Consider the following 22,807-nt stretch of genomic DNA (forward strand, 5'->3'; position numbering starts at 1 on the left):
CAAAGATTTGGGCGAATATAATGCAATTTAATGGAAAACTATGTGAATGGCGCTCTATGGCAAGGCAGGATTTTTTGTCAGCTGTATTTAAGTCCGGGTATGAAGTTTCTCGCTCTGTTCAGCGTACAGCATCACGTCTAAACAAACAGCGCGTGCTGTCAGTGATTTTAACCACTAGAGGCCGCTCTCGCACTGTAACAGCAACGGAGGCAACCCGGAAAACTATCGGCATAGATTTTTGCAGATAACCCGATTGTTCCAGCAATCAACTATCAGTGCCGATTAATCAGCAAAGCCGATACATCGGTCAACCTCTAGATCAGTGGTTCCCAAACTTTTCCATTCCACGACCCACCTAGACAAGTGTAATATATTTCACGACCCACCAAAATATTAAAAAAAAAAAAAAAACAACGAGTGAAATTACTTTAAACCTAATCTTACTTAAAATTTTTATGACAGAAATTAAGTATTTAAGAAAAATAACCATTTTATTTTAGAGTACAACTGAAAATTTCACTACAAATTTACAAGTTTTAATTTTTGTTTACTGGCGTTAAAATATGTAGTGTCCATAAAAACGTGAAGCAGGCTCACTCCAGTGAAGTGTGATCTGCGATGCTGTGTTTTGTTGCATTCATGATCCTTCCGTGTGTGTCGGCGAGAACGGAGCACAATCCAACACTTTTTTAGAAAAGCATAAGAAGCAAAGCAGAACTATCTAAAACAGTTTGGAGATTAAAATAATTGTGAAATAGGTAAAAAAAGACCGATTGAACCTTTTAATGACATTGCTCTGAGACCTTCAAAACACGCAACGCACACGGACTTAATTGCAATTTGAAAATCACACTAAGGATATTGCAGTTCATTATTAATGTTGGTGGGCTATATCGTTGTGATGAGTGGGTTCCCAGTTCCCGCCTCCTTCTTCCTGTGATTGTGAAGATTTTAATGTTTTACACTGGTGCCGAAGCCAGGGAGGAAGGAGGGGCGCGCTGCCGAAGATCCTTCGCCGCTGGGGTGAATCCGCAGTGCCATCGAGCAGGGCGAAGGAGTCTGCCGCCGAGGGTGCTCGATGTGGTGGGCTGGAGTGAGTTGCCGGGGGGGGGGGGGGGCGAACTCACTCCAGCCCACCGCCTCGATGACTCCTTCGTGGAAAGAGGTGGGAACCGGCGGACAATCAAACAAAGTTTTAATAACCAAATAAACACAAAACAGCGCGACAGCCCCTCTCGGATGACTGCCGTGCACAAATAAAAAACAAACACAAAATAAAACCCAGGCCTGGTCCTCTCTCGTCCTTCACTGTCATCGCTCCTCTTTTGTATCTTTCCGATCTCCTCCGTGGTTCTTGAGACCGGTGAGTGTTGCTCATTTCCCAATCACTCCACCGGCCTAGCTCTGTTCCCATGGCACTAGGCCCCGCCCCACTCGTCACATTCGTGCAGCCCTAGACTGAACTGTGTTAGTGTCTGTGTGTCATTAAAACGCAAAATTAGCTGCAGCCAAGTGACTTTGTGCGACCCACCTTGTTCCATTCCGTGACCCACGAGTGGGTCGCGACCCACAGTTTGAAAACCCCTGCTCTAGATTAAATCACTGCCTCCTGGCACATATATGCTCTGTTCAATTGAAATTATATTGATGGAAGTGAACTTTGCTGAAGGCTATTACGGTTCTCCAATTTGTTTGATAGAAAAATCATAAGAAGCTGTTTTCACAAGGGGATGCTGAACCTCAGCAGCACACAGTCTGATGCTTGAGTGCTTTCCAATGCCCATTCATCCTCAACAACAAGAGCTTTTCGGTAACAGGCAGCTAATAGAAGACACAGTAAAGGGTTAAGCAGGAAAGCATTATATGTGAGACTCAGCTGTCTACTGAAACCGCTTTTTAAGAGAATGTAAATGCTTTTCAATAACAGCTCCTATCAGCACATCACAGTTGTCTCCCATGTTCCTTCTCATTCCTTCTCTCTCGCCTTGGGCACCAAATAACCTAGAGCCGGCCCTGCATACATTTAATTAACTTTTTTTTTTTTTTAATTCTGCAATTTTGCGCCCCGTCCAGCAGATGGCGCCCCAGGCGGCCGCCTGTGTCGCCTGTGGGCAAAGCCGGCCCTGGACGTAGTGTCTGTGATGTGACCTGTATTTTTCTGAAGAGCATTTTTGAAGCTAGAAGTGGGCAGAACAGGCCGTCGCTATATTGGCAGCGTGTCACTCCAGGATAATTAAAAATGGGCAAAAGGGCGGGACCTGGTTGCTGAAGCCACACCCACCTAGTTCGATGGCAGTGTCAGCAACAGCAATCCACCTGTCACTCAAGTGACCACGCCCTTAATCATGCAGAACTTTATGGCTTAATATAATTTAAATATTCACGCCCTTTGGTATTGCACTCCATTTAACAAATTCAGGGAAAATGTCACTGAATCACTATCTGTCCTTATGGGATTTTACATCCCAGGGTCTCCATCCCTTTGTTTGACATATCCACAATCAATTTAGACAATATAAACAGTCAGTTACTCCTAGTGGTGCTAGCTATCGCCAATAAAATTATCCTTATGAACTGGAAATCAAGAAATTCCACACATATTGCATCCTGGAAGAATTTACTAATAGATAACATCTCGATGCAAAGTCTATACATTTCCATTCATAATAATACAGTGGAATTACACCCCTTCGGGTCATCTCTTATTACCTTCCAACAGTCACAAATTTGCTGACCTTCTCTGTCTGAGACCAACCACAACAACGCATCACCACCTACACTAGTATTCGTATTAGAATGTTAATGCTTGAATGCTTTGTGTCTGGGTGGGAAGGATAACATTGACCGGAAAAGGTAACAACACTGTAAATAATTTAATCTATTTAGACATAATATATTTATTTATTTTTTGCCTCTGGTCCCCAGTAGGCTGTGACATCATATCTGTATGGTTTAATTATGTGTGGGTGGGTAAATGTGATGTTGGGCTTGGGGCTTGTGCCTCCCTGCCGTCTCCCTGAGCTCTTTCTTCCGGAGTTTCTTGCTATGCAAAATTAATTTTGGAGGACCCCACCCAAAATAAAAAGCACTTGAAACAAGTATGTATTACTAACCTTTTAATTTATACAACATTAAATTTAAAATTTTTGTATATTTTTACTTAGTCTCTTGCCATCAAGCCTGCATTTACTTGATCAAAAATACAGGGGGGGGGGCATTAATATTGTAAACTATTATTACGATTTAAAATAATGGTTGTCTATTTTACTATACTTCAAAAATATAATGGATTTCTGTGATGCAAAGCTAAATTTTCATCAGTCTTTACTGCAGTCTTCAGTGTCACATGATCCTTCAGAAATCATTCTAATATGCTGATTTATCAATTTTAGAAACAGTTGTGCTACTTAATATTTATTTTATAAATTGTGATACTTTTTTTCGGGATTTTTTGATGATGAATAAGTTGTTTAAAAAATCTAATAAATAAAATCTTATTTAACAAAACATCAAAGTCACTAATATTTAATAATAATATTCACCAATAACCTTTAATTCATTTAAAACATCCTTGCTGAATAATACAGTTTTTTCTATAATTTTAATAAAAAAAAAATAAAGTACAAGCTTAAGTACAAGAGACTTTCAAAACCATAAAAAAACAGTAATGTGTCCAAACTTTTGACAAGTACAGTATGTACATATTAATCAAACTTTATATAAGACAATCTCTTTTTTGTTTGTTGAGGATGTTATTTTAGCTGTGATATTATTAGTAGTATTATTGTTCAGTAATTAATTCGCAGTGCCTGGAAACCACTTCACTAAATTAACACTTTTATCATCTTTTTCCTAGCCGGGTATGGGCAAGACTTCCCCCTTCCATTTAATCAATTTTGACTACAGACATTGTCATATTATTAATATTGATAATATGATATGTATTGCATTGTTACCTTAAATACGCATTATATACACAAATCAAGTGGAAGTGAAAGAGACGATCACTACTGAGTAGAAAAGAAGTTAATTTCTAGTTAGTGTAAGCAGAAATTAAATGTTATGTTAGAGCAATAAAAAGTAATCATCAGTTTAGAAGATACACACATCTGAGGTCTTTTTTTTGAAACATTACGAAATCTAGTGTGTTTACTTTTTCACTTTGAATGTAAACTCCTTTGCTTTTACTTTTGTAGCTATTTTACTAATCATTTAATAGGCATTCATTTTATGCACAAATTCAAAGAATTGTATCTGGGTGCATCAATAGTGCTCACACTCCTTTAAACCGGTATAAAAAAGTGAATCATTAAACCAGAAATGACGATCGACAGGGAATGACATGACAGGGAGTAATTGATGACAGAAATTTCATCTTGGCTAACTATACCTTAAGACATGCACTGCACAGAGGCATATCAGCAACTGGAGAGGTCTGTTTGCTTTGTTATTACATTTTTGCTATATTTTATGTTCAACTGAGATAACCATATTAGTCGGAGTAAGCACATCAAGCACATCATGTAGCCTTGAAATAAAATAAAATAAAGAAAACAACAAACAGGAAACTCTCTCCACCCATTTCAGGCCTCTTTGCAAGCAAACTCCAAATAACAGGCAGTAAACAGAGTGAATTAAGGCCACTGTACTGCGTCATCCAGAGCACAAACAGGCAGTATGTCTGATGTGTGCTGGAGCAGGAAGCTGGCTGCATAGCCTACATTCCTCTCTGCATATGGGGGATGAAACAGGAAATATTGACACACTGAACACCCCCTCTGACAATGCCCTGCAGGTACACTACTGTTTAAAAGTTTTGGTCAATAAGTAAAGTAAAAACATTTATTCCTGTGATGGCAAAGCTGGATTTTCAGCACCTCTATTACTTTATTTTTCAGTGTCACATCAACCTTCAGAAATCATTCTAAAATGCTGATTTGATGCTTAGAAACAAGCAACTATGCTTCTTAACATTTTTAATGAATAGGAAGTCCAAAAGAAGATTTTTATTTTAAAATAGATACATTTTGAAATATAGTGTTTTGAAACACTATAAATGTATTTATTGCCACTTTTGATCAATTTGATATATCGTTGCTAAAGCAATTTTTTTTTATCTTCCCTATAGTTTAGATCATAGAGTGTTGCACTGTACACTTAAAAAAAAATTAATTATAAACCATAGACTTCATAAAAACATGGACGTAGGGTCCATGACGTCATCCATAAACTTCCGAAGAGTGTTTTTGAAGCTCAAAGTGGGCGGAGGCGGCTGTCGCCATCTTGGGAGCTCGTCACTTTGCGTCACTCCTGGATAAACCAAAATGGACAAAAAGATGGGAGCTGGTTGTTAAAACCATGCCCACCTAGCTCGATGGCGGTGACAGCAGCAGCGATCCCCCGTCACTCAAGTGACCACACCCCTTAATTATGCAGAACTTTAAGGCTTAATATAATTTAGACCGATGAATTATAAAAAAAAAAAAAAAATCACCCCCCTCATAATTGTCATGAAGGGCAAAATTAGCTATATAGACCAAAATAATTCTTTTTACCAGGCTATAAACAAGCTTCTTTCTGCAGTAAAATTGAGCATTTTAACATGGGGCATCTATGGGATTGACTCCCTTTTGCAGCCAGTCTCTAGCGTCCAGTTGACAAATTACAGTTTGAGTCACTTCCATGTTGGCCTCAATTATTGCAGTTTTACGTCATATTCTGAGTTTGCATTTTACTGTTTCAATTCATTTTGACAAATACAAAATCTTTTTTTTCCAAGTGGGATGAATTAATGCACATTCATATTTAGTCTAGAACTACATGTTCACACTAACATCACTTGTAAAGCGTTACCCCAACACTGAATATACCCATGTTGCAATGATCAGATTTTTATTTTTTTTTAAAAATGTAGCATGCAAACATAATTTCTGTATTGTTCATTTGTAAAACTGAACTGTCAAAATGAAAAATGTCAGTGTGAGATGTCTATGCAGTAAGCTACACTGCTCATTAACAGGTGTGCTAAAATCCCATTTGCTAGATCTACCTTCAAGCCCAATTATCCAGAGACTCCAAAATAGAGGGATAAATAGAGTGAGAGCACTGGAGTGAAAAGCTGCGAAAGATAAAACATTAACTAGTTGACTGGCTAATTTGGGAGTTTTACTGTACTTATCTCGGTCTCTGAAAATTTAGTGATGAATTAAACCACAGTCCACCACTGAAACAAATGTGAAAGAGATTTGTGTTCAAGCTGCCAATAACACAGACACACATACAACACAGTGTTCTACTATGAACGTACATTCATTGCTGCTAGCTGCGTCAAAACAGTACCTCTCTTTGAAACAATGTCAGTTTTGCCTAAGGCCTGAAAGCCACTATTAATGCTTCTTTTATAGGGTTCTAACTGTAAACAGCACCATTCATGAGCAGGGCATATACCAAACCCTTTAAGTTATGATGAATTTAGTGGAATATTCTGCAGTCATGCTTAAAAGATCAGATAACCTTCCCATCTCAGAACCTAAATGCCTATGATTTGTAATATTCTACACATCCCCCAACCATAATGTTAACGCATTTTGCAGAAGCTTTTTTTAACATATTTTTACAGAATTTAAAATGTATTCCACAGAATCTGGAAGCAATCTTCCCTCATTATCAGCACATATTCTGTGTGGGCTGCTGACTGTCTCTCCTCAAAATCTATCCAATCCAATCTCAATCGTGAATCGTGAAAACTGGCCATTACATACTATAATTGTGCCAGAATGACTGCAAGTTTGATAAAACAACTATTGGTTAACATTATACAATAGTAAGAAAAGCTTTTTAATTAAAGATGTATTATTTTTTTTTTGGATTAACATTCACCAATGGATCACGCACAATATGACCAGGAACGAACATTGGGAAAGTGCACTCATTCAAAAGTTTGGCTTCAGAGTTTGAAAGATATCTCTTATGCTCACAAAGGCTGCATTTATTTGATCAAAAATACAGTAAAATCAGTATAATTGTAAAAAATGTTTTAAGATTTAACATTTTCTACTTGAAGTACTTCTTTGTACTTTAATATTAAATTTAAAGGGAAATCTTTAAGCTTATTATCATACAAGAGATCCAGGTATTTATCAGACATTTAAAACTGGCACATGTAAAATAGAAACACTATCCAAGACACATTAAAACAAAAGAGCCAAAGCACTGTGAGGTCTGAAACACGGTACATCTTGAATTTGCAGTAGTTAACTAGGCTCAATCCAGAAGAACACAGAGGTAGAAATATATTTTATCAAGCAGTGGAATGTTACTCTTTGACTGCTGCTGTCTACTTATCTTGAAGAGTCAAAAAACTTTGTTTCCACTCCAAGCATGGATTAAAGAAGGGCTATAGCTATTTCAATCTAAGTGGAATTTTCCACTGAGAAAAGAACAGAAAACACTTCTAAAAAAAAGTACCTCTGAATCTCAGCAAAAACATAAGAGCACAATGTACTTCCACATTATAAGAGACAAAAAAGGCTTAATCAATCTGCCTAGTCTGCATCACCATTCAGAAACATATCTCAATGAAATAAAACCTTCCAAACTGAGTCCTTGAAAAGTTCCAGCTGAACAGATCTTTGGATACTTATGTGGCATTACAGTACTTTATACCATAACCCAAGAGCATTTCACATGAAAAACACTCCTACAAACTATATCAGCAGTGCCCCTGAGTCTTCAGCAAATCGATTTGCTTATTGGCCACCGTTTGTCTCACACAAGTGAGAAAGGCCTATAGTTTGAGAGCACAATCATTCTCACTAGTAAAGACAACAAACCATAGCTGAGCCAGAGCTAGCATAATGAGAACAACATCAAGACAGCATGACCATCTCTAACAGTGTAGAAGAGCAAACTTTCTGATTTAAGACAGTCGTGTGATGCACTGTGTTGCATAAACACATTTGGTAACCTTACCTGCTTCAATTTTGTATAGTCTGCACAACAGAATAATAGAGCCAGTCAAAGAGCACTGAAAGTGCACATAACCTAGAGATCAAACAGTGTGTTACTTTAACAAAGCGAGACACGTAAGGGTTAATAGATTGATAATTTGAATCCAGTTAATTACACATATTTTAATAAAAAATAACATGCATTTAGTATGATCTCTCTTATTTTTTTTAAATTAGTCACATTTTCACAGATTCTGCAAGGGGTGCCCAAACTTTCGAGCCCCATTGTACATACAAAATTATGTAAAAATACCCATCTCTGAGAGTATCCTCAAAAAAGCTGTCCGTTATGTCTAAAGTGAGAGTAAACAGTGGCAAATGAATATAATTGTATAATTATAATGAAACAATGTTATATAATGTGTATCTTAAAGTGACTGAGCTTAATTTACTATCTGGTGTCGGTGTCCTTAATGTTAATCCAAATGAAAGAAAGAAAACCACTCAACAAAGTATTGATAGTTGTGTAAATATTGCCATACTAACAGTTGTCTGAATTTTTGGTTGATTAATCCATTACATTCCTTGCTATCAAAGTTATCTGATATTATCAAGATTAATTTGCCCTGACACAATTTACATTCTTGTTGTATTTTATTACCATATTCTAAACTATATCAAATAAACTGTGATAATGTAAGACATGTTAAAGGTGTTTAATATTTACACTGAAGACTATGCAGTGCTATTTTACATATGATTATTCAGGTTCTGTACCTGGACACCTACAAACCTGAAAAAACTTAATTTGTAAACAGCACAAATAAATAAATAGAACGAACATACAAATTAAACAATTTCAAACAAGGCCCACTGGTACAACCTGCACCGAGGCCCCACAAACCCCAACTATGGCCCTGCCGTTAATTACAGTACACAGCATGTCTAGTACTGCCCTTTAAGAGCTGCACACATCTTATATATAGGGCTGTAGTCAACCAAAGAAATGCTTAGTCGACCAAAGCTCTGTCCTGCGCAACGATCAAGTCGACTAAAAAAACAAACAAAAAAAGACGCGATGTTTTAAACAATTGTCATAGAGCATTTACAAAACAACAACGAAAAAACATCTATAATACATAAAACTATAATAATAATAATACAATTCTTTGAAAATTAAGTGATTTTTTTTTCTGCAAAGTGAGGAGCTCTGTCCTAGGTCTATAGAGACAGTCACAATCATGCACCTGACCACACCACATGCTACAAAAAATCAGTTGTGAGGCCTACAGCCTCCGAGGATTGGAGTAACTGGTTTACATTTACTTTAAGTCCATCAAACCGTGAACATAGCGCACGCATGATAGTCTCCCGTGCTGGCACAGTATATCTTGGCTCGATGATTTTAAACATGTTCTTAAAGATTTCTTGGACATTTTGTCTACTAAAGCCAAAACAAGTAGCGTTCTAACTGATTGAATACAGCAAAACTAGCCTACCTATATTTCTTCCTAAGCATGAAGCAGCAGTGCAGCCAGCCACAGGTGCGGTTCCCAAGTGTTCACGTGGTGCACTAAACTGTGGCGCTGTTAAAATAGCCTAAATTAAAGCATTTAAAGTTTGGGATAAAACATAGGCTAATTATATTTAGAATACAGTAATATATAACTGCCAATAAAGGAATAAATATCAAGGAGTAAATCAATGAAAAAAAATGTATTGGTGGAAAAAAAAAAAACATTATGCAACTGGCTGACCAATGAGAATGTCAGTCGACCAAGACGGCATCGACCGATTAGTCGACTAAACGACTAAAGTTGACCGCCCTACTAATATTCAGGCACACATCCATTTTTCTCTCACTTTTACTTTCAGTTTAGACATAAGCAACTGTGTTTATATGTAAACCTTATGTGTTTTGACAATATTAGCATAATCAGATGCAATACATATCTTAGCTCAGTGATTAGGCGTTATTTGAAAGGACAGCGAAGATATTTTTATCGTCCAAGCCTCCCAGTTTTCATCTAAAATATCTTAAATTGTTTACCAAAGACGAACAAAGCATTTACAGGTTTGGAACAACATGGGGGAAAGTGATTAATGACGACATTTTCATTTTGAGGTGGAGTATCCCTTTAAGGTAATTTAAGACTTTATACATCATGTACTTCAACTGATTTTTTTTCTTTAATTAAATAAAGTTAAAATGAAAGAACTAAAAACAAAATCAATTATTTTAAATGATTAAATGAATTTACACATCACAACATTATGTACAGTACAGTACGGAATATATACATTTAAGTGTTATTCAATTCTGTATTATAAGAATATATTTACTATATTTTATATTATTTATTAGAAAAATAAACGAAGGAATCAATTTATAAAATACATAAATGAATACTTTGTTTTTAAAAATTAAAAGTGAGTGTTGGATCACAGCAAAAAAAAAATGTAAGAAATAGGAAAAGTAGCATATACCATTGAACATGCAAACATATTCTAAACATATTTAAGCTTTTTTTTGTTTTCCTTGTGTGTGTGCGTGTATAGATATATATGTGTAGATAGACAGACGGACAGACAATCTTCCACTTTGAGGAAAGTTAATTCAGTCAAAGCTTTAACGGTGCCATGTTGAATATTAGACTTTCTTTTAAAAGAGTGGAAATCATTTTCAGCAACAATTGACCGCACAGATGCAGAGCTTTAGTAGTCTTAAACTCTAATATACACAGATGTCAGCAACTGTGTCATGCCAAACAAAAGCAGGTTGTGTAGACAGAGTACAAATCAAACCACACAACGAATTCAATCCCAAACAGCACCCTCTGTAACCTGATAAGGCCAAGCATGAGCTTCAGGGGCTTAGATGCTTTCGGCACATAGCCTACTTTTTCACCTATTTAGAATTATTTAGCTCCAAAATGTATAACACATTGTTTTCTTCTTGCTTTAACCATACTGGAAACCCTTTGGAAAAATCAAAGGGTTTGTTTTCATTCTTGCAGCTCTAAAGAGCCTGGGCTGCCTAGGCGTAGTAATCCAATCTGTGAGAAATCCAGGAGAGGACATCTGTTCATTTTGTGGCACAGCGGTGCCCTGCTGACATAACAGTATTGAAGGAAATTAAACTAGAATCTAAACTAGACTAACACTCTGAGAGTCCAATCAGTAAGAACACAGTATCCTTTTCTCAAAATAATCCACTTGTGTGACAGATACTTGATATAAAAATAAACTATATATTTTTATATAACAGTATAAATGGTCACCATTTTTAATATACAGTCAGGTCCATAAATATTGGGACATTGACACAATTCTAATCTTTTTGGCTCTATACACCACCACAATGGATTTGAAATGGAACGAACAAGATGTGCTTTAACTGCAGACTTTCAGCTTTAATCTGAGGGTATTTACATCCAAATCAGGTGAACGGTCTAGGAATTACAACAGTTTGTGTATGTGCCTCCCACCTTTTAAGGGACCAAAAGTAATGGGACAATTGGCTGCTCAGCTGTTCCTTGGCCAGGTGTGTGTTATTCTCTCATAATCCCATTTACAAGAAGCAGATAAAAGGTCCAGAGTTCATTTCAAATGTGCTATTTGCATTTGGAATCTGTTGCTGTCAACTCTCAATATGATATCCAAAGAGCTGTCACTATCAGTGAAGCAAGCCATCATTAGGCTGAAAAAACAAAACAAACCCATCAGAGAGATAGCAAAAACATTAGGTGTGGCCAGATCAACTGTTTGGAACATTCTTAAAAAGAAAGATCGCACCGGTGAGCTCAGCAACACCAAAAGACCCGGAAGAACACGGAAAACAATTGTCGTGGATGACTGAAGAATTCTTTCCCTGGTGAAGAAAACCCCCTTCACAACAGTTGGCCAGATCAAGAACACTCTCCAGGAGGTAGGTGTATGTGTGTCAAAGTCAACAATCAAGAGAAGACTTCACCAGAGTGATTACAGAGGGTTCACCACAAGATGTAAACCATTGGTGAGCCTCAAAAACAGGAAGGCCAGATTAGAGTTTGCCAAACAACATCTAAAAAAGCCTTCACAGTTCTGGAACAACATCCTATGGATAGATGAGATAAAAATCACCTTGTACCAGAGTGATGGGAAGAGAAGAGTATGGAGAAGGAAAGGAACTGCTCATGATCCAAAGCATACCACCTCATCAGTGAAGCATGGTGGTGGTAGTGTCATGGCGTGGGCATGTATGGCTGCCAATGGAACTGGTTCTCTTGTATTTATTGATGATGTGACTGCTGACAAAAGCAGCAAGATGAATTCTGAAGTGTTTCGGGCAATATTATCTGCTCATATTCAGCCAATGCTTCAGAACTCATTGGACGGCGCTTCGAAGTGCAAATGGACAATGACCCGAAGCATACTGCAAACAAAGCAACAAAAGATTTTTTTAAGGGAAAGAAGTGGAATGTTATGCAATGGCCAAGTCAATCACCTGACCTGAATCCGATTGAGCATGCATTTCACTTGCTGAAGAAAAAACTGAAGGGGAAAATGCCCCAAGAACAAGCAGGAACTGAAGACAGTTGCAGTAGAGGCCTGGTAGAGCATCACCAGGGATGAAACCCAGCGCCTGGTGATGTCTATGCGTTCCAGACTTCAAGACTGTAATTGACTGCAAAGGATTTGCAACCAAGTATTAAAAATGTGAAAGTTTGATTTATGATTGTTAATCTGTCCCATTACTTTTGGTCCTTTAAAAAGTGGGAGGCACATATACAAACTGTTGTAATTCCTAGACCGTTCACCTGATTTGGATGTAAATACCCTTAAATTAAAGCTGAAAGTCTGCAGTTAAAGCACATCTTGGTCGTTCCATTTCAAATCAATTGTGGTGGTGTATAGAGCCAAAAAGATTAGAATTGTGTCAATGTCCCAATATTTATGGACCTGACTGTATATTAGCATTCAATATTCTTTTCTGAAAGTGATTTCAGAAAAACAAGATTTTAAACAAGTCACAAGCTTTCAAAGGGGACATTGGATGCCCATTTTCCACAAGTTGGTATACTTTTTCGCCACTACAGGGCGCGTATTCAAAACAAACAAAGAAAGTAGTTCTTAGTCAAGCGTAGTTTGATGGCGCCGTTACTAAGTGTGGAATCATGAGAGTTGTGGTCTTCATCCCCACAGCCGATGCAAGCCGACGGGACTTCATGGATGAGCTAATGATTTATTAACGTAGTAGAATGAAGCAGGGTGAGGCTGAATGCTGTCAAGCGAAACGAGGAGCTTTTATTATGCCACAGTCGACCGCTTCTGCTCCTTCCAGTCTTATGTTGGAAAGGAAAGCAGCACTGTTTTATCATACTAGATACATTTTTAAGTTCTGTTATAATGCTACTCTGTGTGGTTGTCACTGGTCTATTAAAAGGCACAATATATTAAAGCATCTTTAGTGTTTCCGTGTTTTCCAAGTCGAGGGGTTATGACATCATGAGCAGGCGACACAATGACACTATGGGCACAGTCCGTGTTACTAGTTAAATTTGCTTATTTCTCTAGATTTAAACATATTTCAAAACATTTATACAAGTACACAAGTCAGCTAAATATATAACACAGTTCTAGTGGTTTTTGGATATTTTAATAAAAAAAAAAGGAGAAAGAGAAATGTCTGATAGGACAATGGTGAATGATTTGCAGAACCTGAGAACCAATGACAAACATCTATTCTTGTCATATGTATGATAAGTACTGCTGCTCCAAAGTACAGAGTCCTTGTGATTGCGAATCTCAAAAGTGAACGTGAAAGTAAAATGAGAACGCGCAATAGAAAACGGTTTCAATAGCAGCTCCCTGATGCCCGCAATTTATATACAATCGGCTATACTTACCTAACGATATAATTGCGAGAAAAAATATTGAATTTTTAATTTTTTTTATCCTCCCATTTCGTAGACTATTTATTCCCTTTAGGGTTTCCGTAGTACACCTAATTTCTTTCTGAAAACAGAACTGGGATGCAGCAGATTGCAGGAGAGGGGGTGGGATCACGATGTCAGTGGCAATGGACGATGACATCGTCTATTGGCCCAACCCTATTCTCTATTTGCAGATACAGGTTTATTATAACAGCCCAGGGTAATGAAAAATGTGCCTGTGGTTACATCTTGCTAAATTATATTGCGCTGTTTGTTTATTTATTTATGATGATAATGCCAGGTCAGCATTCAGCAGCAATGGCTATATTCATGGCAAAAACAATTCATCATCATCCTTCATCATCACTTAATTCAATCAACATTAGGGATGTAAACGATTAATCGATTATCGGTTAATTGTCGATAAGAGATGCAATCAATTAAGGCTGTCAATGGTCGGTTAACTGATTTAATATTGGGTTGCGTGCGGCTCGTGCGCAAAACGTGCGAGCGGCTGTGAGTGACTGTGATGGTAACACATCATCATTCAGTTACAATGTCCTAATTAAGCTTTTAATGTGATTTAAACTTTAAAAGTACATTAAAATAGAAACAACACAAAAGCTCTTCAACATGAAAAGCAATAGAAATGTAGTAACTAAGTCATTTTATCAAATAACTGCGCTCTGCAGGGCTGCGGGACACAGGACAGATAGACTATTCATTCCTACAACTTGTTAATTCGTTCCTAAGATTTATTAATTTGTGGCAATTGTCCATGTTTTATTAATTTTGTTCCCTAAATAACCCATGATTTAACTGAAATAAGGGAACAAATTTATAAATCGAACGAATTCTTAATTCATGAAATCTTTCAATTCCCTTCCCATGTTTACCACACACAGTAAAGCCGAGTTCAGACTGCACGATTTTCAAAGTAGTCGGGTCACTGTTCTTTTCACACTGCATGTGCATGACTATCTTGGCCTGCATTTAGTCAATGCTGTGTTCACACTGCACGATGGATCGGCGACAGAATGTTTCACACTGTATGACTTTACAATAGGAAGAATCGCCAACAACTCTGTCTGACACACAAACTACGTTTCACAACCAAACACTGGCGATATGTGACAAGGAAACAACGCGATATCACGCGTGCAAGACCGGAGTTCGCACGTGAGACTGGGATTATTATAAAAAATGGTAGCCCGCAAAAAGCTTGCAATACGAATTGCCTGTTCGCTGATTTGCAGTGAAAACAAGAAAAAGAAAAGAAAAATATGGAGGAGGAAATGGTTGGGGAGACGCGAGTATATTGTGCTCTATAACTCCTCCCCGAACTCCCCGCTGCTCTATATCTTGCTCTCTCATTGGCTATCGGTCATAAAGACCAATAGGTATCACTTTACAATAAGACCTCATTAGTTAACATTAATTAATGCATAAACATTCACAATGAGAAATAGCTACATAAGTTACTAATCTTTGTTAAAATAATAAAAAGGTATTAGGCCAGGCATTAGGGCTGTCAAAATTGCTCAAAATTGACGTTCGAATATTCCCTCTAAAAAATACACAAATATTCGAACTATTCGAACATCTGGTTGCACATGTTGTCAATGATGCGCATTACGTCAATAACAGGCAAAAATAATACAAAGAGACATAACTACTTGTCTAGATGGTCTATTTAAGTTTAAACATATATGACAATGTATTACCTACACAAAAACAAGGAAATCAACTAATGGCCAAGACTGCAGACCTCACGCTCTCTCACCCTCACGTTCTCTGCACATAATGGTTCAAATGAACAAACACATTTTTGTGCAAGCAATTTAAGGTCGCGACTGTTGTCCCAAATATAGCAGGCTTCATTCAGTGATTGAAACAAATATTATTAATATTAATTGAAGTTTTACAGCATATAGAACTGACATTGAATGCTCCGAGCGAGCTGTGGTAAACATGGAACTTTTCCTTGACTTGAAACGATAAATAATCAAACCTAGGATCCATTGCTTGACAGAACTCCCCGAAGCATGCCCCATCCGCGATACTGATCGGTCTCATGTCCTTACAAATGAACAAAATTATTTTATTCGTTATGGCCTCTTGTCGTGTTGCAGACAAAGTGCTTGCGGCGAGCGATGCAAAGTAACATTAAGTGTCAAGACGTGACTGTTTAGCTGGAGTTCCACACATTATGCCATGCTCATTTGGGTGCACATTTTTGAGATGTGACCTCATGTTGCTAGTGGACTGGTATGCTAACTGTATCTTAAATAGCTTGCATACAACTTTATCTCGCGGGTCAACAATTTTACCTAATTTTCTCTTCTGCGGTCGAGTTGGGCTCTGCACTTGCTGGCATCTTCCATGAAGACGCGTCAACTTTCAGCAGTGATGCTGTGCCAGACAGTGCGACTCCTGTGAGGCTGTGACCTGTCCCTGAACCCTCAAAGTAGACAACCACGCCTCTACTACCGCGGGGGGCCTTTTTTTCCACATTTTTTTTTTATTCGAATATTAATTTTCACCTTCGAAATTCGTTTTTTTTAAACTATTCGAATACATTTTCGAATTTAGAATATTCGTTGACAGCCCTACCGGGCATACAGGCCGGGCATATTGAAGCAGGGCTACGAACCGTTTTCAGCGTTTCCCTCACTGCACATGCGCGAAACCATAAACAAAACCATGGTGACACAGCGTGTAGTGTGGACTGAAGTGATGGAGGGAAAACTTGTGGAGTTATGGCAAAGCAAAATAAAAGAGGGAAGAAAACGCCTGCTTACCTCCGGTTCGTGTTGCCATATTGGCCACGTCTTCCGAGCCACCTGCACGTCCAGACATACAATGTTTTATGGACGTTTCAGCACACAGAATTGCGCATATCACCAAAGCAGTGCGTTTGTCCCGGGAAACCATGTTTATCCTGAAACTGCCACAAACATCCAGGTTCTGAGGGATCCTACATATTGATTCGGTTGATTCCCCACGTATAGTGTGAGCAGTCAAATCGCAACTCGACAATCGGACCGTACAGTGAGTGCATAAAAATCGTGAGCTTTGGCTTTACATCGCATGCGATCTACTCGTACAGTGTGAGTTGGTACCTTGCCGAAATTGCACAGTGTATGCACGGCCTTAGTCAATGTTAGCTCATTAAATAACACAGCTGCAACTTTCAATTTTAACAATGTGTTATTAAATATTAGAATAGCTAAGATTAATGAATGTTTAGAATAATTCTTCATTGTTTATGTTAACTAATTAATTAACTAATGTTAACTAATAAAGCCCAAATGTAAAGTGTGAATGAACAATAAAGAATCAAAACAATTTCAAACAATATCTAGGGCAGGGCTGGCTTTACTGACGAGATGCTCTTAACGATCGGCCGATCGTGATCGGAGCAGCCCTAAGCGTATCACTCACATGTTCTTAAAATGCATCACAAATTCTGAATCATTTGTAATGTATAATTATTCACAGTATTTAGAAGTGCACAAGATAACAATATTGTTTCGTATTCATTACCATGATATATCGCATTACTGAATACCAGCACATCTCTAATCAATACACAAAGATATCAATAACTGCAACTTTGAATACATTCTGAGGCCAGGAGGCTAAAGAACTGTTTTGACTACATGGATCATATCACATTTTAAAGTCTGTTGAGCACACCAAGATATCATACACAGTTTATGACTGAAGGGAGCATACATTATTTGAGAATAATCAACTCAAGTGTCCATCCCAATCAGACATCTATCTCAAGTGTTTGTTCTCTGCAGCCCTGAGATAACAGAAAAATATGGAAACATAAATATAGAAAAAGAACAAATAAATATAAAAACAACACTAGCAGCCTCTTCTACCAAACCATTCATCATCATGGAATCACGACTTACAGCAACTGAAGAGTCTTTGGTCTGAGTATCTGAAAATATTGTGCTGTCACAGTTTCACACAACAGTGCTTGATAAATCAACCCAGTGATAGAATAAGACAGGACAGAAAGCAGGTCACCATCTGCTTGTCTAGCCCAGAGTGCTGCACTCTTGAGCGGTTTTCCTCTTTGCAGTGATGTTAAATCATCATCACCTATTGATATGATTAGAAAAACTAAATGATCATACTGTGCAGAACCTCCCAGCAACGAATGAAAGTATAAAAGCTGCGTGTAGTCTAATAGATAATAAATGACGACACTCTTTTTTTATAGGTCACTTCACAGCATGCCCACCCAGAAATGTCATCTATTACGGAGATATTTCATGCAACTCACAGTAATAAATCTTAAAACTAAACTTTTAGCATAAGAAGAGGTGTTTTCTTCCATATTTCCTCCTTACAGACAGCCATAATTACACATTCAGTTCTCATGAGACATCTTAAACGGATGGTTCTGTGTAAATATGATCTGGATTTAGATTTTGATTACCATGCCCTTTCAAGCCCCCTATTTCAAAGAAAGCATGTGGTCAGTATCTGCACTTCATTTAAAATGCATAGCCCCTGCTTCCTTATGTTACCATGGTAACAGAATCAGGAAGAACAGGACAAGGTTTCCTCCTCCTTTGAGTAATAAATTCCCACACATTCACCGCCCACACCTGTCTCCAGAACAAAGATCAGGAAAACACATGCCACTATAACCGCTGCGTTATGCTTTGATTATCAAAAACAACAGCAGCGCAAAAAGTGCTATGGACTTTGGATCACTGCAGCATGGGGTTTTCTCATTAAACTGGTGAGACAGGCCTGAGGATCGCCATTCACAAAAGCTGCGTGAGGAATCACCTCAGGCTGGGAGACCACGATGGATATTTGAGTTGAGCTTGTTTCTCACAGAAACAAATGGTGAAAAAAATCTGTGGGCAATATTTAAAAGGTGTGAACATGACAGGAAACAGCCAGACATTACCAAAACATTTCCTCGTACCAGTCCTTGTTTGTGCGTTTCACTATGGCTGTAAGCAACAATTACACTCTGACCTTAAGCAGAAAAAGTAGCACATCAGACAGGGAGTGGAGATTTCCAAGAATTCCTTTATAATACCAAGAATATGATTACAACAAGACTACTGATAGTAAATACTTGAAACCACTACAAAGCTCAATTGCTGGTAGTTTAAAAGGAGGAAATGGTCCATTGCTGTCACAAATATGTGGATCTTTTCCAAAAGCTTCTTGCATTGAAATAAGTATAAAAAGGCTTTTTTATATTATTATGATATAAAATTCAGCCCATGCCTTGCTTGACATCTTTGTCTGTACAGCGCTGCAGACTCCCAAACGCCATATTGATTTAACTTTCAAAAACATACCTAGAATGTTCACATGATATTATTAATCTCTGTACTGCCAGTAATCATCAACAGATTAAAGTCCAAGAATTACAGTATACATATGCTGAAAAAAAAAACATTTACTGTACAATTATGAAGATGACATACAGAAGGGTAGAACTCTAAATTAAACAACTCAATAACAGCGTCATTACACAAAAATACTGTCTTTGTCGATCATATTAGTGTGTTGTTATAGCCATTTTTCTTTACATATTACCTTTTTGGTTTTTATTTTCCCAGACCTGTTTTCAACTTCTCCTTGATTTATTAGCAAAGCATATCTGGGAGAAAAAAAAGTGTCTATTTGTTTTTTTGATAATATTATTATTATTTATATTAGACTGTATCCTATATACAATGTTATTTATTTAAAACACTAATAAGGTCCCTTATTAAATGAAACTTAATAAATGACAAACACTATTCCACCATTTTCCCCCCATTTTGTTTGACACGGCAGATATTTCCAAAAATCTTTAAATTTACTTTAAAATCAGCATGAATGCATGAAAAAGACACATATTTGAAGTTTTAGTTAAAACTGTGCGCAGTTACAAACGCAAGGGAATCTCTCTCTCACCGACCTCAAGCGCCGCGCGAGACGCACCGGGGACAATTGTTAACGTCAAAAATGTGATTCAAGTCACTCGGTCAATTGGATATTGCATAAAACAAGTCTTGCCAATCCATTCTTCCGTTTTAAAGGAGGTGCTTCTTAAACAAACGTTCATAACAGTCAAACCAGTGCCCGTTTAGTGGAACAGTAAGTTGTCGCGCTGTTTGTTTGTGTGCTCCTCTTACTTTTTGAAGCACATGTTGAGCGACATCGAGCGTGGTCTGATCAAGAGCGAATTAAAATAAACTTCTTAAAGCACAAAAGCGCACTCTTACCTGCGACACCTCCTGAGTTTCACTGCTAGGTTTGTTCTGTTATGAGTCAAATGACACTATAGGCAGTATTTCTGTGTATAACTATGCGAGATGGATAAGTATAGCGACCGCGCAAAGATATTTAATCTGTAAACAATAAAAAAAATCATATCTTTCTCACCTGTGTAGCTGAAAGAGGCTTGTGAGGTTTTCTGCGCTTCTGCTGCGCTATTTTCAGTATGCCGTCGGATTATTCTCTTGATAAATTTAGATTGCAGTGCTCTTTGGGTTTGCAAACAACCAAGACTTCGACGGATCTATAAGTTTACCGTGATGTCACGAACACAATAGCAGCGCAGCTCTGTCTTACCGTAAACACGCAGAGCGCTCACAGAAATATGAAGGGATGGATCCTCTGCCTGCTATAAGACAGCGGCCGAACTGACGAGCATCTGCTTAATATTTTTTAAATATCTCTGGATCTTTAAAGTCTGATAAGTGGTTTTGAAAAGTTTTCATAACTGAAAGAAGATTGTCAAATATAGTGATGATGACTTTCAGACACGAGGATGATTGAAGGGAAAACTCATTGGTCAACCAGCAATCACAATATTTAAGGGGCAAAGTGTCCCTTTCAATGTCTATAGTGGTTGTGGCACTGCTTCCAAATGCACTTTAGACACCTTTTTTTAAATATGAGTGTTGATAAGATAATATGATGCAGTGTCATATGTTGAGACAACAAATTGATATATGCCTACTACTATTTGAAAGGCAACTATGCAATCAAATTGTTTCTTCAAAGATGTCAAAGAGCTGAATGTGGTTATTGATCTGAAGGGACCTGATGGTTTCAAGTGGTGAGGAGTAGGTGCTATAAATGTTCTGTTCATCTAAATAACCTTGTGTCTAAAATACCTCCGTCTGATAGCTTACGTGCTATTTGCGAATAAACAAATATACACGTGAGAATTGCTTCAGCTGTGGACTCTAGTAAGAAAATTTTCCACAGGAGAGTAAATGCATGCATTGGCAGTATAGTTTGGACATGAAAGCAGCCCACATAGAATTCTGAAGTGATCTCTCATGAGACACCAACCCACACACTCTTTAAACAGAAATGTCTTGCCAACATAATGCTCAAAATTTAAACATCAGTATATGCTAGCAAAAGGGACAAAAAAAAAAAAAAAAAACACTACGTTCAATGTCCTCATTCTCCCAGAGAGGCATGAACTTGAGTAATATTATATAAGCATGTCATATTGTGAGTTATGATAACCGTTTGTGAGTAAAATGTTACATTTTACCCCAAAATTATTGTAAAAAATTTACTGTTTGCTAAAGCATGCTGGGAAAAGAGTATGATATGAAAACTGATATTTTACTTAACGGCAAAGCACATTTCCTTCAACTGAAACATTCCTAAAAACATTTTGACCCATAGTGTTTAACTTCTGAAGCTATTTAATGTCAGGAATGAAGTGTCCCACAGCTCATTGTTTAAAAAAATTTAATCAAAATGCCAAAATCTGTGTCTGTCCTGTTAAAAAACAAGTTTGTAATAATTGGTCGGCTACATGAATGTTACCCAGTCTTTCTTGGTTCTGATTTCTGTCATAACTAGGGTTTCCAGTCTGTGATGACTCATTACTCAGGGTAATTAAAATGATTATAAGACTAATGAGAACAGCAGTTTGCACATTCAGTTCATTGTCATGCTTCTTTCCACAAGAGCTGGATTACCGAATCTAGTGCAGTGTTGAGGGCCATTACATTTTTAAATACCTATTGTTTTGTATTGTGAAAAAAGTTTGCATGCAGAGACAATTATGAAGTACTTTATTGGACACCTAAAGAAAGAACATATTTGATCAATTTGAGCTGCTCATTTCATCTCTGGATGAATTTTTGCTGCATCAATGTTAATCAAGGTATTCAGTTAGTCTGTTATTTGTTTAATTCATTTTGGATTTTGATTGACACATTTGATTTTGCATCAAGATTAATCAAGACATTCAGTTTCTATTGGAAATTGTTGCTCATTTTCGTGAGGTACAGTTCAGTTTCCTTGACTGTCCTTATGCCTGTAAAAGCTATGCAAATAGATGCAGCATTCATATACTAATTAAATATGATTCAAACCTCTAAAGCAATTTCAAAGCTTTTCACTTCATGTAATTCAACTTTGGGTATACAGTAGTTAATCAGATTGTCAAGATGTCTGTCAACTGGAAAAGAATCAGTCATTTTTCAGACAGCATGTAATTCCAAGATAATTCCACATAATTTTTGCAACAGTCTTGGACAAAAGGCTTTTGTAAGACGTCATATCAATAGTTTCCTTAGATGAAAACTAGCTCTGAAAAACAAGTGTTAAATAAGTGTTGATACTGCGATTGTTAAAAAGCCACATTAACAAGTTAAGTGAAAATAAACAATATTCATTACTCATGCAACATCTTTACATCTCTCTAAGGATAGAAGCATTTATAAATGTCAGATGCGGGCTTTTGGGAATAAGAGAATATGAATATCAATGAATTCTCACATCACATCTTTGCTGTGGAGCTGCCTCGATGATGTTTTTTCAATAGCACTGCATTGCACTGATGAAATCAGTCACAATCATATTATCAAACATAGTTATAGTTATTCTATGTGGAAATGGGATGTACATTTGGTGACCAGAGAGATGAGTCTT

The 22,807-nt window shown here is 37.3% G+C and overlaps 1 protein-coding gene across 1 annotated transcript in view; it reads right to left on the reverse strand.

Annotated features, from left to right (window-relative positions):
• Positions 1-20,448, reverse strand: part of LOC132156055 (tumor protein p53-inducible protein 11-like) — an 83,605-nt gene extending 63,157 nt beyond the window's left edge. Inside the window, exon 1 of the mRNA XM_059564879.1 lies at positions 20,285-20,448. The gene's annotated coding sequence lies outside the window, so the exon portion shown is untranslated. The remainder of the gene's footprint in view (positions 1-20,284) is intronic.
• Between the last annotated feature and the right edge of the window lie 2,359 nt (positions 20,449-22,807).

This window comes from Carassius carassius, chromosome 13, assembly GCF_963082965.1.
Source record: "Carassius carassius chromosome 13, fCarCar2.1, whole genome shotgun sequence".
Taxonomy (NCBI): domain Eukaryota; kingdom Metazoa; phylum Chordata; class Actinopteri; order Cypriniformes; family Cyprinidae; genus Carassius; species Carassius carassius.